Source organism: Rhincodon typus, chromosome 7 (assembly GCF_021869965.1).
Source record: "Rhincodon typus isolate 14 chromosome 7, sRhiTyp1.1, whole genome shotgun sequence".
In the NCBI taxonomy this organism is placed as follows: domain Eukaryota; kingdom Metazoa; phylum Chordata; class Chondrichthyes; order Orectolobiformes; family Rhincodontidae; genus Rhincodon; species Rhincodon typus.
The window spans coordinates 47,454,172-47,469,130 of record NC_063338.1 but is presented as its reverse complement, the minus strand read 5'-3'; the positions used below and the strand labels follow the sequence as shown (position 1 = coordinate 47,469,130).

General features: G+C 41.9%; 1 protein-coding gene across 2 annotated transcripts in view; it reads right to left on the bottom strand.

Annotated features, from left to right (window-relative positions):
• Nucleotides 1-14,959, bottom strand: part of erich2 (glutamate-rich 2) — a 161,305-nt gene that overhangs the window by 45,714 nt on the left and 100,632 nt on the right. The window lies entirely within an intron of this gene.

Below are 14,959 nucleotides of genomic sequence, written 5' to 3'. Positions count from 1 at the left end.
CGAAAAAAAATTTCTTGACTTCTAAATGGATCATTGAAAACCCTACAGTGAAGTTGCATTTACTTTTCATAAGAGATTTCACAAAATTCTATATGAAGGGGATTCGGTTAAACTCCAATTTGCGGGGATTGTGCAAAAAGTTTAGAAGGGACAAGAAATTAGTCGAAGAATAGGAAACAACCAATACTTGTCAGAAGATCAAAAACAAAGTTGCTGGAAAAGCTCAGTTCTGAGGAAAGGTCACCGGACCCGAAACGTTAACTTTGTTTTCTCCTTCACAGATGCTGCCAGACCTGCTGAGCTTTTCCAGCAACTTTGTTTTTGTTCCTGATTTACAGCATCCGCAGTTCTTTTGGTTTTTACTTGTCAGAAGATCACTGGTTAGATACTGTAAAGTTCAGTGTTGCCATCCTTACTGATCCAAATTTACATCAATGATTAGAATTCTCAAAGTCAAAGTGAATTACTTAGTTTTGCTAATAATACTAAACTAGGGACAACAATGTCTTGGAAGGAGGTAGCTAATAAATTCAACAACCAGCTTACTAAAGTACACATGTGAGCACAGTCAAGTAATCAGGAGACCATCAAGGGTTTGCACTGCATTAATTGACTCCTAGATCTATTCTGTCCATGGCTAGGGCAAAAATGTTTCCCAAATTGTGCTATTTTTCCATGGGTTCGAACAGATGTGTTTACAGGACTCTTGTGGCACTTTGACAGTGTCATTATCTTTGAAGCAGAACGTCTGAGTTCAAGTCCCATCTGCTCCAGAAATGTTTGACAACATCTCTGAACAGGCTGATTAGAAAACAAAAAAGTAATGCACACAGGAAGGAATGATAATACAGATATATCCCAAATAGTTTTGAAATACTTAATTATAAAGTTAAAAAATGATCTACAGTCCTCCGTCATAAATTAGTGAACCTAATCTTGCCTGCTATCTGATGTAAATACTTTTATTGCTATAAACCTGAAAATACTCTTGGTTCAGCATGCTCAATGCCATAAGAGATCTAGTTATGCGCTAAAATGTTGTTTCTGCTATGTAGGAATTAATTCCACTAAAATTTTCTCTCAGACTTTTCTTATAAAATTATTCACAATACTGTGACCAATCATAATTTGTCAATTGGCTCAAAACAGTTATATATGAGACTTTTGCCTACATGGGTTTGAAAGGATTTTGGTTTAGTTTAGGATAATTTATATTTTAACATTGCTCCCCAAGGTAAAATTGATTCATGATTTGACCCAACATGCATTCTATCTGGGAATGTTGATTGTTTACTCTCAGTTAATGGACTAAAGAGGCCTAATAAATTGTGTTTCTGACGCAGAACAATAAACAATGAGATCTATTAGTATATTTTAGACAGGCTTGGACCTATACTGTTAGGATGGTTTTCCTTAAAGTAGGGATCTTAACTGTATAAAAATACATCATCTGTCTTGTGAAGAAGGGTGTGTTTTCTCATTTAAGCCAATTTAGTGATTCACAGTGTTTCAAATAGAAATGCAATATTGTATGAGTGTGCTTCCTGGCTTGCTGTAGCCTTGTGACATCTAACACGAGGTGCTCACTGCAGGCTCCATTTTATAGCTAGTTCAATAAAGACATAGTAAAAGCAGAACTGTCATCCTATGAGCTTATAACATGGTGTCAGAGTGGAGCTGAGTTCAAGTGTCGAAGATCTGTATAGAAGCACATCTACTAAAAACGGAACACAGGGATCTGAGTTGCTGCAGATTGCTGAGAGGGCCAGAACACTATAGAAAAAGAACAAAGAAATGGGCTACAGCTGAGTAAGACACAATGCTGCAAATTTTGCTTTTCCAACGTGAGGGTAAATGAGAAGGGACATTAAGTAAAACTGGCATTTTATCACTCACATTGGCAAAAGTATGAAATTGCACAAGATATAACTAACAAACCCAAGCAACTGCAAGTAGCTACAATCTATCACTGCTGAGGAAAGACTGTTATAAAGCGTGTTCCACCTTAAATCGCTTCAAAGAAAACAGAAGACAGCAAAAAATTTTAAAGTCTCGATGGCATGCTTTGAACCTCAAGTTAATATACTTATGAACAGAATGGATTCAATATTCAAAGACCCAAGTGAAAAACAGCTCACTGATAAACATGGGACTCCATTAACACAGCAGAATGAATCCTGTGAATTTGCACAACTAAATAATGATCTATTTAAAGAGAGATTGTATTACATATCTGAAATCCTACAATGAGAACACATCTACTGAGGGTGGAGAAACGTATTCTCAGAAAAACAATGGAGATGTGCAGAAGAGCTGAGATTGTACATTAATAGTTAGAAAATATTTGTGGCAGGACAGAACAGCTATTGCAGTATGCTGATCGACATTCCAGGTTGTAAGGCACAAAGGTCACCAAGGGCAAGACTGTGGTAGTCATCTCACAAAGGAAAAGAAAGCATGTCCAATGTGAGGAAGGCAGTGCAAGAAGCTGAATCATTTTGTACACAAGTACTAATCGAGAAGGACGCACAACAAAAAGGTACAGATGGTCACTGAAAAATATTTGTCATAGATTCTGACAAATTGCTCTATACACAATTGGTTCAGTCAGGTCAATAAGTGATATATGGTGAAGAAAATTCTAGCAGCCCTCAAGACCAGCCTGAAGAGCTGGAAAGGAGGGAAGAAATCAAGTGATAACTCCTACATAATGGATTGGCAGCATTGTAGCAGTGAAAAAACGTGGAAAGCTGAGAGTGCATATCGATCCAAAAGTTGCAAATAATCGTCTGAAGAGATCTTACTACTCCATACCAATCATCGAAGGAAATTTGCCACAACATGCAAAGGGAAAAACATTCACCGCCCTATTTGCGAAAGATAGTTATTGGCAAGAGCAGCTCGATGAAAGCGGCAGCTTTACAACTGTATTCTGGACTTGCTTTCATTTTAACTTCTAATTTAATCTCAGGTTCTCTCCCCTCCAACCTACATGTCAGCTTCCCATTCTGTTCCAATCTCACTTGTAGCCACCACAACAGCATTAGTGTACTTCCCTGTGAGGATATTGGTTTTGTTCCTGATCAGAATTAATCCCAAGCAACCTTTACAGGCCCCACCTCCTCTGGAAATGGTACATATGCCTCAAGAGTCTAGTGCCCTCCCTCCTGCGCCATCTGTCCAGCCATGCATTCATTCGCTCCATCCTTCTATTCCTATAATCAGTACTGTATGACGCTGGGAGTAATCCGGAGATTATTACCTTTTAAGTCCTGCTTTCAATTTCCTACCGAAAACACTGTAGAGTCTGCTCATGGGACCTATTTTCTCTTTTCTCATACATAATTCCATGACATCCCTGACCCTGGCACCCGGATGCCTTGGCTCTGGCTGACCTTGACAGGGGAACCATCGCTCTCACCATTTTCCAAGGCCGACAAACAGTTTGCAAGTGAGATATACTTGGGGCATTTCCTTGTAATCTGCCTGGTCCCCTTCTTCTGCTTGGCTGTCACCCATTTCCTCACCATCTGCACTTTCTTAAGCTACAGGGCGCCCATATCTTGAAACACACTTTCCATGAACCTCTCTGCCTCATGAATTCACTGAGCAAATCACAGGCTTAACCTCTCCATGCCTTAACTAAACAGAAGATAGGCCCTTTGCTTTTATTTTATCCTTGCCCTATTTATCTATAATCTAGAAAAATCTTATTCTTGTTTACATCCTGAGTCCCATTCAGTCCACCACTGATTTGACTACTTCTCCGCAAAGGTCCTCATCTCACCCATTACTCTCACAGATGCTGACTGACTTTCACAGGATGCACATCTGGCCTGCTTCATTCAAAGATGCTAACTGCCTGTCATAGGGTCCTCACCTTGCCTGTTCCTCTCTTTTTCTTGTCATTCAGTGGTACTAGCAACCATCTCCAACAAAAAGGAATGTCATCTCTCCATAACATTCAATGGCACTACCACCACTGAATCCATGACTATCAATATTTTTAGGATTACAATTGACCAGAACTGATACTGATATATACCATAGCTATAAGAGCCAGTCAGAGGCTGGGAATACTGCAGCAAGTAACTCAGTTCAAACTCACCAATGTCCGTTGATCATCTAAAAGAAACAAGTTAGGAGTGTGATGGAATACTCTCCACTTGTCCGGATGACTGTACCTGAAAGAATACTCAACAAGTTTGGCACCATCCAATACAAAGCAGCCCACTTGACTGGCATCTATATCACCACTTTAAGCATTCACTCCCTCCAACACCAATGCACATTGGCAGCATGGTGTACCATCTGCAAGATATACTGCAGCCACAGAACAAAGTACCTTCATTGCACTTTCCAAACCTGAGACCTCTACCACCTAAAAGGCCAATGGCAGCAACTGCATGAGAACACCACCACCTACAAGTTCCATTCCAAGCCACACATTAATTTGGCTTGGAAATATATTGCCTTTCCTTCACCATCACTGGATCAAATTCTTAGAATTCACCATTGAGTTCCTAACACCACTGTTGGTGTATCTGCCTTTTGGTTCCCATAAGTTATCAAACTTTAGATTCAAAGTTTTGGAGTTTCAGCAAGTATGTTTGTTGCTGTTCTCCATGTGGCTGTTGGGTTGCCTTTTGGATTGTTGCATTGCTATTCAACTCGAAATGGCAACATAACAATCAAATCCTTGCTCTAAATGAATAATATGACAACCCAACTGCTTACACCGTACGAAATGCAGAGATTCAAGGAGGTCACTCTCCATCAACCTCTCTAAGGAAAATAGCAGCAGGCAACAAATGCTGACCTTGCTAGACACTTCCATATCCCATGATGGAATAAAAAACAAATATAGTTTCAGAGGTAACACAGTGTGGCGCTGGAGGAACACAGCAGGCCAGGCAGCTGCCTGTTCTTACTATCTCTACAGTTTCACAGGATTGTTTCTTCCCCTGATATTACAAGATTAAAACTGTAATTAACTGCTATTTAAACTCAACAGATAGGGTCTTTTTACACATAAACTGAGAGGGGATGCTGCATGATCCCAAAATCTCATCTATTCTAACTCTTCTACTACATTACTTTCATTTGAACATTTGTTCCAAATAAAGTTGCATTAGATCATGTGTTAGAATATAATTTAATACATCTGCACAAGATCTGCCTCAGCTAAAATATTTACGACGACAGTGAGTACCATATCATGCTTCCGCTCTGAAATGACAATTACGCATTACATGTGTCATCTTATCATTACAGGAAAAAGACAAGAAATAAAACGTGCAGCCCTCAGGCCAGCAGGTGACACTGCATCACTACTCCTCAACTGGCATGGAGCGCTTATTGATAAGGTTACTACAAAACACAAATCGTGCTATACAAAAGTGAAAATATTAATCCTACAATCCACTATTTCTTCACAGACATCAATGATTTGAATGCTGCCTAAGCTATCTCATGGGAGCACTGAATGCTATGCACGTATGTACCATCTGAATACAGTTCACATAAATAACTATAAAAGGAGTGATTTTCCTTTAGCTGCATGAGGAGAACAAAAAAATTTCAGATTCAATGAAGACATATCAGGTTGCTGTCTCTACTTCACACTTTAAAGTTTTGTAACACCTTTAGATGGGCAGTACTGAACTGTTGAAATTAAAATGTACCTGAACAATGTAAATGACCCGAGATGTGAAATAAAAGGAAAACTGAAAGAACTGTGGATATTGTAAATCAGGAACACAAACAGAAATTGCTGGAAAAGTTCAACAGGTCTGGCAGCATCTGTGAAGAAAAAAATCAAAATTAACATTTCGGGTCCGGTGAGCCTTCCTCAGAACTTGCTGCTGCTGAGCTTTTCCAGCAAATTCTGTTTTGTGAAATAAAAGAGTTTGGTTTCCCCACAGCATACGTCAACTTGCTGGGTGTTAAGTAGTTACCCGAACAGCTGTTAAATTTTTAGAATTTTTTGAGAAATAAATAACTAATTTCTTCATGAAACATACAATTGCTTGAAACTTGAATATCTCACACAGTTGAATGTAAATGTCAAATATCCATTGGATGTGACAACATAGACTTCCTGTGTCAGTTTCCTTTTTGCAATGGCATGGAAAGAGGTGGACTTGCAGATGACATTATCACAATCCGTATCAGCCTACACCATTTCGGCAGACACCAGTCCTGTCTGTACAGTGTCTTAACTGATGTTTCTGTAAAACTGTCATTTCCAGTGTGGGCTTCATGGTAGAGGTCACATGTCTACTGCTGACCAGGATGGACATTTATATATGATTACATTTCAATCCGGTAAACCTGTCCAATTCACCCAAGCCAAGCAAGCTTGTTAAGAGGCCCAAACACAGAAATTTCTGGAGAAAATCAGCATCTGTGAGAGAAAGCAGAGTCAATGTTTAGGGTCAAGTGATCCTCTTCCAACTCTGAAGAAGGGTCACTGGACCTGAAACACTGATTCTGCTTTGTCTCCACAAATGCTGTCAGACCTGCTGTGTTTCTCCAACAAATTCTGTTTTTGTTTCAGATTTCCAGTATCTGCAGTTCTTTGTTTTAGTTTAGTTGTTCAGGGGCCCATTGGTAGTGCATGGAAGGCCAGTTTGGGATTTTCATGGGGCATATGGATTACATACTAGATCAGGGCAGGCCCAATGCACATAGACAGCAATTCTGCAGGAATCCATGATTTGGGTGGACCTTTAAAAAGAAAGACAGCTGATTGAGGCACTCAGTTATTGGTATACAGGTGCTATCAAATGGGCACATGTTGCAAGGACAGTATTCTGTAATCACTCATGCAGTGCAGGAAGTGTTTCACAGCCTCGCAAAGGAGCCCTTGCTTCCCTAGATCTCTCATTAAAGAATGGGAGCTCATTTGTCTAGAGTCAATATTTACAGTGTTGAAAAGATAATAAATTGTGCATTTTTGCACATGAAGCAAACTCAAGTAAAACACTCAATACTCCGTCCAATGCACTGGCTTTTGCTCTAGGCCAATTCCGTGCAGTACTCCCCTTACAAATTCAGATTAAGTGAAGGTCACCAGCTCACTTGCCTCTTTTGGTAGCTGAGATACATATAGCAGTTGTCCTCATTGTGGAAGTGCCCATATGACATCTCAGCTACTGCAATGGCAATGTAGAGGTTATCTCTGTCTTACAGCCTGATGGTCACAATGACGCCACAAAATGAGGGTCATCCTCCTTGGCAACTGCTTCAGCCCTTGGTTGACACAATTGGAGAGGACATCAATATCTCAGTGGCATCATTATAGTCAAGATTGAAGTATGACATGTGCTCTCCTTCATCATCCCAACCATGCCATATATGGCTCTCCATGAGGTTGTCAATTCGATATAGACAACCACACGCACTCAAAGCCCTGACCCACTGTAGAACATGTACATTTCCATTCTTGCCCCAAGGCATCACACTGCCTGAAGGAGCTCTGACATGTTTGAATATATCTGTAATTGCTGGTCCATATAAAGCTTCTTTTTTGTGATTCCCAATTCACATCTGAGCCTAGCTGAGCATCTTGCTATTTTCTATCCTTAAGGGTGGGGTTAAATGTCTGCAGTTGCCTTTACTTCTATCAACTTCCACTGCGCATTCTGATGTGATCACAATTTTCTGCCATACTGACTATATTTAGTTCCTCCCATGTTCAGGAACAGCATACACCATCAAGATCCATCAGCTGATGTGCCTTCTGGGAGTTCAATACCCAAAAACTTGCAATGAGGGTCGGATGTTACACTCAGCTTGCCTGAGTGGCGATTAAATTGAACTTTTTTTCTGGCACTGGACCCAAGTCCTCTTCACTTTACCTGCTGATGGTTTCAGCAAGCTGAATTAATACCTGTTTGATTTGGGAGGGTGATTTTATCCTGCTACCCTCTGGGAGTAGGAGCTCCCTCCTTTCTCTCTTACTGCTTCAAGGAAGTACACTAGATCAGCGTTGACAAAATTAGAGACAGCACTGGGTGCCAGCCCTCTGTCTTTCTGCTGCTTTAATTCACTGAAAGTGACAGCCACAGTGTCGCCTGCTGTTATCTATTTAAATTGGGCCCAAACTCTCTGTCAACCCATCCTCCCTTTGGTTAGCAAGTTGCCTCCTTGAAAATTGAGGGCTATGACTACTGCTTCTCTCATGTAAAATTGGGACGCAGAAATGGTGCTGAAACCAGTTTATTGACCCTGGAAGCAATATCAAGCCCCTGGTGTTTGAAAGCATTATTTCATAGTTCTGGGTTTAGACAGGACTAGGGTGGATGGCATTTGGAAGCACTGCAGTAATTTTCCCAGCATTTGTGAGGATGCAGGAGATTTGCAGCTGTGAATCATTGGAACAACTAAAGGGTAAAAGACACAATTTGGTTCTATGGTGGATTTCTGATGTCTGTTTGTGGAAAAGAATGGTCAGAAATGAGAAAATGGGTGTGACAGAATGGAGAATTTCATGGTCTGGCAATATTGCTTTGTAGCTTTTGGCGAGATCTCTAAAAATACTAAATATGGCATGTTATTTGTATTTTGAAAGTGCATCATTCTATCCATCAGTCTTTTGATCTATTCATCTATCTGTTCATCATCCCTTCATACTCCATCTGCATTCTTTCATTCTATCTTCTTATCTTTTGAGACTTTCCATCTTCCAAATGGAAACAAAACGCACAATAGTTAGAAACTGTATTAGTTTTCAACATTAAAGTATTTTTAAGGAAGCTAAATTACAATGGAAGAAACACTATTTGACACTCTCGGAGTTTAATATCCTTTTAGAGTTCGTGAAGCATTTATAATTTAAGACAAACAAAATCTGCACCAAGTTTGCAACAGTATTGCCCATTTTTCTTTTATTAGTCACATTCTCCCAGAAAAAAACAAAGAAAAAGAGGCAAATCTTACATTTTTTTTGGCTGACTGTCAGTTTCATTGAAGGTTTCTTACCAAAATGCTTCGTGAGATCGCTCACCAGAACCGACTAAACTCGCTTAAGAATGACTTACCCTGTCATTTTGACAAGTCTCTCACCTAATTCTAGCCCCATTCTACCACCTGCCATTCCCAAAACTCGCCACTCTGACACCAGAACCTGGAAACCTGGTCCAAGGTCAGCAGCTGAATCAGTGCAACCTCCATGGACCAGAGGGATGGACAACAGTGCCGCAAGAAGGTTGATTAACTTCTCTGCTGCACTAAATTAAGAACATAGAACAGTACAGCACAGTACAGGTCCTTCGGCCCATGATGTTGTGCCGACCTATAATCCTACTCTAAGATCAAACTACCCTGCATACCGTACATTTTACTATCATCCATGTGCCTATCCAAGAGTTGCTTAAATGTCCCTAATGTATCTGACTCCACTACCACCGCTGGCAGCACATTCCACACACCCACCACTCTCTATGTAAAGAACCTACCTCTGACATCTCCCCTATACCTTCCTCCAATCACCTTAAAACTATGTCCCCTCATAATAGTCATTTCTACCCTGGGAAAAAGTCTCTGGCTATCCACTCTATCTACGCCTCTCATCATCTTGTACATCTCTATGAAGTCACCTCTCATCCTTCTTCACTCCAATGAGGAAAGCCCTAGCTTCCTCATCCTTTCCTCATAAGACCTGCCCTCCAGTCCAGACAGCATCCTGGTAAATCTCCTCTGCACCGTCTCTAAAGCTTCCACATCTTTCCTGTAATGAGGCGATCAGAACTGAACACAATATTCCAAGTGTGGTCTAACCAGGCTTTTATAGAGCTGCAGCATAACCTCGCAGCTCTTAAACTTAATCCCCCTGCCAATGAAAGCCAACACACCATATGCCTTCTTAACAACTTTATCAACTTGGGTGGTAACTTTGAGGGATCTGCAGATGTGGACCCCAGGATCCTTCTGTTCCTCCACACTGCCAAGAATCCTGCCATTAACTCTGTTTTGTGCATTCAAATTCGACCTTCCAAAATGAATCACTTCATACTTTTCTGGGTTGAATTCCATTTGCCATTTCTTTGCCCAGCTCTGCATCTTGTGAATGTCCCGTTGCAAACTACAACAGCTCTCCACACTATCCACAACTCCAACAGCCTTCCTGTCATCAGCAAACTTACTACCCCACCCCTCCACTTCCTCATCCAAGTCATTAATAAAGATCACAAAGAGCAGAGGTCCCAGAACAGATCCCTGCGGAACACCACTGGTCACCGAGCTCCAGGCTGGATTTTCCCTGGATCCCATGCCTCCTTACTTTCTGAATGAGCCTAGCATGGGGAACCTTATCAAATGCCTTGCTAAAATCCATATACACCACATCCACTGCTCTACCTTCATCAATGTGTTTTTTCACATCCTCAAAGAATTCAATAAGGCTTGTGAGGCATGACCTACCCCTCACAAAGCCATGCTGACTATTTCTAATCAAACTGTGCTTTTGCAAATAGTGATAAGTACTATCTCTCAGAATCCTCTCCAATAATTTGTCCACCACAGAAGTAAGACTGACTGGTCTGTCATTCCTAGGATTGTCCCTATTCCCTTTCTTGGACAAGGGAATGACATTTTCCACCCTCTAGTCATCTAGTACTACTCCAGTGGACAGTGAGGATGCAAAGATCATCGCCAAAGACGCAGCAATCTCTTCCCTCGCTTCCGGTAGTAACCTTGGGTATATTCCAATTGGCCCAGGGAACTTATTACCTCATGTTTTTCAAAATTTCGAGCACATCCTCCTTCCTAACATCAACCTGTTCAAGCATATCAGCCTGTTTCACACTGTCCTCACAAAATACAAGGCCCTCTCACTAGTAAATACTGAAGCGAAGTATTCATTAAGGACCTCCCCCACCTCCGCTGACTCCACGCACAAGTTCCCTCCACTATCCCTGATCGGCCCTACCCTCACTCTGGCCATCCTCTTGTTCCTCACATAAGTGCAGAACGCCTTGGGGTTTTCCTCAAGTGTACCTGCCTAGGCTTTTTCATACCCCCTTCTAGCTCTCCTAAGTCCATTCTTCAGTTCCTTCCTGGCTACCTTTTAACACTCTAGAGCCCGGTCCGATCCTTGCTTCCTCAACTTTAAGTAAGCTTCCTTCTTCCTCTTCACTAGATTTTCTACATGTTTTGTCATCCAAGGCTCTTTCACCTTACTATCCCTTCCTTGCCTCAGTGGGACAAACCTATCCAGTACTCGTAGCAAGTGCTCCCTAAACAACCTTCACGTTTCTGTTGTGTATTTCCCTGAGAACATCTGTTCCCAATTTACGCTCCACAGTTCTTGTCTAATAGCATTGCAATTCCCCCTCCCCCAATTAAATACTTTCCCATACCGTCTGCTCTTATCCCTCTCCGTGACTATAATAAAAGCCAGGGAATTGTGATCACTATCACCAAAATGCTCTCCCAGCAAGAGATCTGACACCTGGCCTGGTTTGTTGCCAAGCACTAAATCCAATATGGCTTCCCCTCTAGTCAGCCTAAATACATATTGAGTCAGAAATCCTTCCCGGACACACATGACAAAATCTGCTCCATCCAAACTATTTGCACTTAGGAGGTTCCAGTCGATATTAGGGAAGTTGAAGTCACCCATGACAACAATGCTATTACTTCTGTATCCTTCTTAATTAAGTGACACACTCTTGTCTCTGCAACATCACACTACTTACCTGCTTCCTGGGGACATCTCACCACCTTTTGACAACCTGCACCCTCACTGACTTGCATCGCACTCAATTCCTCACTTTCTCTCATTCCAGAAGAAAACTGCTCAAAACAGGGCGCAAACAGGCAGAAAAGTGCAGGGGTGCCCAACATCAGGGTCCTCACCCACAATGAGGAAAGAATCCTATCCCTCGCAAGAGAAGACTGGAGCTGCTCCAGCTGGGATGCTGAGACATCCATGTCCTGCCAACCAAGTAAGTACCATCCTTCATTCCACAGGAACTTACATCAACCATGCTGTCAGTCATTGCACACTATTTCTAACCATTGGCTATCATAGAATCCCTACAGTGTGGAAACAGACCATTCAGCCCATTGAGTCCACACCGAATGCCTTCTCTTCCCTGTCTATTGCAGGGACCAGCAGGATGCCCCAGGCTCTTGTGGAAAAGTGGATGGCCCTGCCAGAAGCCACCTCCTTGATCTCCAAGGATGAGATCTCAGGTCTAGAAGAAATCATTAGTAAGGTTGCCCCCCTGCACACCTCGTAGGCACAGATTCTGACACCTCAGTGGAAACATCACATTTAGAAAGTCTGAGAGCACAAATTTGCAGCACCTCACTGTGACAGCTATGTAGCTGGCTGTCCCAGGCCACTGGCACTCAGAGGACTGCCGGAGACAAACAACTGCTCAGCCCCAGACAGGAGAGGGCCCTGTGGTGTCAGCTATCAGAGACCCTATTCAAATGTAGAGGGATGAATAGGAGCAGTGGACAGGTACATGGGCTGCAATGTCTCTCACAGCCCAGAGACTGACGAAATGCAGCTAGGCTATGGGAGCCCAGCTGCCTCAAGCATGCACTTGTCTGGCTTCCTCCATGGATATGTTGGCAACTGCCAATGGGAGCCAGGTACAGCACATTCAGGGTCCGCTGACTATGTGTACCCACCTGCACTTCACTGCCTTAGCTATTGATCCTCATGACCAAAGGCATGGCCATAGAGGAACGAGATGTTTAGCGTGCATTCCAGGTGTCCCTTCTTCACAAGGAGACAGGGCAGTGACAAGTGGAACCCAGTTGGAGGAGGAACCATGCCCAGAACCCTCAGAATCTCCTCTCTGGACAATCCAGAAGTGGTCAGACCCTTCATTTCCACCTTGCTTGTCCTTCTCCAATTCTTGGAAGCTCAAGCCAGAGGGTCCACTTGTCCTCTGGCAAGAAGATCCTCAACATGTCTGATCTGTCCAGACACAAACACCCCAAGTCACCCAACCAAACTCCCAAGGCCAATGGGTTCCACTGCTGAGTAGACTCCCTTCAGCTAAGCTGTGGAGCCTAGAACAACATAACGATGTACTGAATGGGAAAGAAGGGAATAGAAAATCATTTTAGGACATTTTTGGCTTTGGTAACAGCCCATTGTGCATTAAGTATCATATCTGCATGAATGTTATTGGTTTTGAAATGCATCTGTTTGCTTTACTCTCTGTCCAGCTCCAACTGTAAATGCTTCAGCATGATGCCTAATATCTGTACAGGATGTATCATGGATTAACATCTAAACTGAGAGACCACTGCAGATTGTGGAAGCCAGATGAACAATGTGTACATAGGATAACTGGTCCTGCTGGCATCGTCGTCTGCTTTGGTCAAACATCCCAATCTTTCCCTGGTCTGTGGGTGCAAAGTATTGAATGAAGCATCAGCACTGTCTGAGGGAGGGAGATTTATAGCACACCAGGGATTTGGGAGACTGCAGGTCCGTGTTCTGGATAATGCATAGATCTGTGTGTGATACTGGTGTGCTGTAAAGAGCCTCACACAGGTGAGTCTTGCAGCAACCTCCCTCACAGGTTCAGACCTATGTGTGATCACAGCCATTTTCTTTCTACAACCTCTGCATTACCTGTTACAATTGGGATGGTACTAGTGTCCTCCACCTTGAAACTGAAGTACAATATTGATTTAGTGACTTTGCCATTTTGGTGTTCCCCATTATTAACTCTTCAGTCTCATCCTCCAAAGGACTGAGATTTACGTTAGCTACTTGCTTCCCTTTCATATACTTACAAGAGCTTTTGCTATCTGTTTTTATATTTTGCACTAGTTTTCTTTCATAATTTACCTTTGCTCTTCTAGTAACTCTTTGTTGATCTTTAAAAGTTTCCCAATCTCCGAGTCTGCCCCTTGCCCTTGCAATGTGCTAAGCCTTAGTTTTTGTCTTTATTTTATCTTTAGCTTCCTTGTTTAGCCATCCTCTTACAATCCTTCTCCCTTTCTGTAATATATTTCAGTTGAGAGCATTTGAGTATCTCTTTAAACATCTGCAACTGCTCATCAACTATCCTATCTTCTAGTCTTCCTGCCCAACCACTAGAGTCAGATCTGTCCTCACGTTTATGCAATTACCTTTGTTTAATTCCATGATGTGGAGGTTCCGGTGTTGGGGTGGGGACCAGTCTAAAACCAGTCTGACTCCAAGCTAAAACACAGATTCTAAACAAGTCCTCATGCCTAACATGTATTGTCTGACCTAAAATGTCACCTCTTCCTTACATTGATAAAACCTTTAGTTCTCTCAGGACCGTGACTTGTAAGGTATTCGGGGATTTACATTTACATATTAATCAATTAAAACCTTCTAACTGATTAAAGATTTAACAGCACCTTAGGTTTGTTTAATATATCCTCATCAGTGCTGTGAAACTTTGATCTTTTACTTACAAATTCTGTGTCTGATACTACCTCTCTCACTAACACTGAAGAAGGACTGAGGCTCCGAAAAGCTTGTGTTTTCAAATAAATCTGTTGGACTATAACCTGATGTCATGTGATTTCTGACCTTATTTAATTCCAGAAGGCTACTGTAGGACTCCAGGTTCCTGCCCTCCAACTGAATTTGAGATTCTAGCATGATATGATCACTCTTCCCTGGAGGATCCTTTATTATAAGATTATTAATTGATCCCATCTCATTACACAATACCAAATCCAGAAACAGCCTGTTCCCTGGTTGGTTCTCATCAAAGAAACAATCTTCAAACATTTAATGGACTTCCCCTTGAAGCTACCCTTGCCAATTTGATAAATCCAGATTATATGCTCATTGAAATCACCCATGATTTTTGTTGTACCTTTCTTACAAGCCCCCAATATTTCCTGGTTTATACTGTGCCCCCTGCAGGACTACTGTTTGGGGACCTATATATTGTTCCTACCAGGAACTCTTTCCCTTGCTATTTCTTATTTATGCCAAGAC